The sequence below is a fragment of the Nanorana parkeri genome, unplaced genomic scaffold (assembly GCF_000935625.1).
Source record: "Nanorana parkeri isolate BGI_ZX_2015 unplaced genomic scaffold, ASM93562v1 scaffold1708, whole genome shotgun sequence".
NCBI classification, from domain to species: domain Eukaryota; kingdom Metazoa; phylum Chordata; class Amphibia; order Anura; family Dicroglossidae; genus Nanorana; species Nanorana parkeri.
This window is the reverse complement of record NW_017307976.1, coordinates 152,972-156,870: the sequence shown is the minus strand read 5'-3', so window position 1 is coordinate 156,870 and position 3,899 is coordinate 152,972.

Here is a 3,899-nt window from a genome sequence, read left to right as displayed (position 1 = left end):
GGGGGGTGCTCACTCATCCCCCCCCCCCCCCCCCCCCCACATGACCAATACTGCCACATGCCCAATACTGATATTCATATGATTCCTCGTAGCAGTCACATGGTCTTCTAAGGCCAAAGCAAAGTCTTTTCTTTAGTCGTTTCTGCTGCCAGGTCTCTGCTCAGACCCTTGGTTTGGCTGTAAGTGATAGCCAAGACCGAAATCTTGGATGATGTTTTATATCTCTAGATGAAAATCCTCCTCCCTTACAAGACCCAGGGCTGTAGCTACCAATGGGGCGAGTGAGGCATTCGCCCCTTGCCCTTATTGCCATGGTGAGCACAGGGCGTCATTTGCAACAGGGGCTCCAGGCAGCCAACACAGCCACGACTCGGCAGGGAGAAGAGGAGCAGCACAGGCTCCAGCTCCTCCTCGAATCCCTGCTGCTCTTCCCCACCTGCATGGGCAGAAGATTCTGTGTCTTCAATCTCTTTTTCTATTTCAAAAGGGAAATGTCAGGGGTCTGTTTAGACCCCCAATATTTCCCCGAAGCCCCCCAACACACACACACATTACTAATCATGTGCAAAGACTAAAAATTTGTTTTGGACGAAATGAACGGACACTACAAATGTTTTCATTAGTTTCATAAAGAGAAACAAATTTTTATGCTATTTTGGATTCGGGCACCAGCGCATTCTGCGCATGCGCGCCGCCATCATGGAGGCGGGGCGCATTATGTCACATACCGCACAGGTCTGTTGGGGGGCACAATTTTCTGTACTTGCCTCGGGCCCAAAAATAGCTAGCTACAGCTCTGACAAGACCAATGCTGATATTCATATGATTCCTCCGTGCTTCTCCTCCATATTGCAGACCCAGCACTCCCGAGTGATCCTCATTACCATCACAGACTCTCCGCAGGGAGCTAACCTCACAGAGATGGCTTCTTCCGTTATCTACATGACCCCGGCATCCCACCTAATGGATGGAGCTCGTCCTCTAAGTGTCCGGTTCTAATGTCACTTACACATGGAGAGCTGTATTGTAGAGCAGATGTGACCCCTTCATGGTGACCCCACTGTCCGATTGCAGGCTATTCCCATGCGACTCGCGGGATTATGTTCTAATGCAGCACAGATTAGGTGTCCTGAGAGTTTCATGTAACAAGCTTGTGGTTGTCTTATGGTTAAAAAAATCTTTAGGATGACAAAGAACCGATCGGCCCGCTGGAAACGTTCACTGTGTTCTGATTTTGGAAGTCTGGTGTAGAGGCGGACATGGGACTTGAAGTGTCCCCCCCCCCTACAAACATCTCCTGTTCCTAATGCTATCATTACACTGTGACGCTTGAGGTGACCCCATCTTATGCTGGATTCACACGGATGTGTCTTCTGCTTTATTCTTTTTCCAGTGGAATCAATGGAGATGTATCAAAGCGCAGGTCAACTCACAGCCTAACGCGCTTCAACCACCTTAGTACTGGTGCATCACACACACATTAAAATCTGAACTTTTGGACACAAATTACTTTAAAGTCCCAAACAATGATATATTTTCTGCAGGAGCCCTGTAGAATATTTAGTTTCACCTTTTAAGTTGCATTAGTGAAATAAATGAACTTTGCACGATATTCTAATCGAGTTTCACCTGTATATTTATTTATACTGTATATAAGTCTATTTAGATATGTTTTAAATTATATTTTTAGTGCACACAAACACAATATAATACCCAATTTTTTTGTAAAATATAAAATACGGGGTCACGTCGAGTATATAGATACCAAACATGTCAAGCTTTAAAATTGTGCGTGCGCCCCCGGAATGGTGAAAAACATTGGTACTCCATAGGCAACACTTTATAAGCCTTTACCACTCATCAGTTTGGAGTTAACAGCGAATTATTGCGGTGACACCCAACATGTGTGGTGAAAGTGGTGTTTACGTATACGTACATGCCGTACACAAGAGTGTTTATTCGCATGCAGATGGATGGTACAGCAGGAGAGTTTTACATTTTTTTATTTTAGTATTTATTTTTTAACATTTAACATTTTTTTTCACTTAACTTTATTGCTATTACAAAGGGGCTAACAATCTACTATGTGATAGCATTTGGAGGTGACAGGTTCTCCTTATCCTTCTTCTGCGCCGGGGGGTAGTGTGGGGGGGCCCACATTTGCAGGCTGTTACTAGTGATCTGTGCAGCTGTACAGGTCCTATATGTTTTTTCAGCGCACACCAACACTAAAGCCATAGGACATTCAGTAAACAGCCTCCTGTGTTGGGACTGTGTGAAGGAATCCTGAGGGACTATTTTTCTGTAGAGTCAGATTGTAACTACAAGTCCCATGAGGCATTGCAAGACTCTGACAGCCACAGACATGACTCCCAGAGGCAGATGCATGATGGGATTTGTGGTCTGACCTTAGCTTGAGTGAAGAGGTCGCCTACCCCTTGGGCTATATATTTCCCAATGACCAGAGAAGTAAATGATAGAGCAGAGATTAGGCAACCTCGGCCCTCCAGCTGTTGTGGAACTACAAGTCCCATGAGCCATTGCAAGACTCTGACAGCCATAGGCCAGACTCCCAGAGGCAAAGGCATGATGGGATTTGTAATTTCACCACAGCTGGAAGAACAACATTTGGCTACTGCTGATGCATACATGTCAGCTGAGGTGAAGGTTCCGACGGAACGGCTGAATGATCCCATCATGTCACAGAGTGATTCTAATCTCACAGCGACGGCATTTCCAGAACGCACCATCTGCTCTGCACGCGTCGAAGTCACATGATACAGCAACCCAACCTCTGCATGGAGATGAAATAGATGTTTTCTCCTTTATATAATTTTTTTAATAAATAGAAACTGACACATATGTTATATATATATATATAACATAACATATTAGGGATGAATCGATACCGATACTAATATTGGTATCGGTGCCGATACTGAGTATTTGGGTGAGTACTCGTACTTGCCCAGATACTCCGTTCCTTGCTTCCGATACCGGAACTTCCAGTCAGAGATAGATCTCTCCCTCTGACCGGCAGTGCCGAGGGAGCATGGAGCCGGCTTCCTTTCCAATCAGCAAGTCAGGCGGTGGGTTATGACCTGCCTCCCGGCTTGCTAATTGGCTAGGAAGTTGGCTTCACATGTTGCTAAGCAGTCTGGCTTCCTAACCAATCAGGAAGCCGGGCATCATGTAATGACCCTAATTGGTCAGTAAGCCAGGCTGCCTAGGAACAAGTGAATCGGGAAGTCAATCCTAGTCAACCGGGAAGCCGAGAGGTGGGTCATGAGGTGCCTCCCGGCTTCCTGATTGACTAGGAAGGCAGCTTTACTTGTTGGTAGGCAGCCCGGCTTCCTGACCAATCAGGGTCATTACATGACACCCAGCTTCCTGATTGGTTGACCAATCAGAAAGCCTACCAGCATGTAATGACCCGCCACCCCGGCTTCCTGATTGGTTAGAAAGCCAAGCTGCCTAGGAACAAGTGAAACCGGCTTTCTAGTCAATCAGGAAGCCGAGAGGTGGGTCATGACATGCCGCCCGGCTTCCTGATTGGTTAGGAAGCTGGCTCCACTTGTTCCTAGGCAGCCTGGCTTCCTGACTAATCAGAAAGCCGGAGTGGCACCTCATGACTCGCCTCCCGGCTTCCTGATTGGTCAGGAAGCCAGGCAGTCTCTGAAGCCGGTGTTCTTTCGCTTGAACGCCGGCGTTACAGGCATTCAGGAAGCTGGGCGATGGGTCATGATCCGCCGCCCGACTTCCTGATAATATGGGAGCACAGCATTTGTACTCGGTATCGGCTGGCTTGTACCAGAAAAAATTATCGGTACTCGTACTCGATAACGAAAAACTGGTATCCATGAATCCCTAATAAATAAATATATATATATATATATATA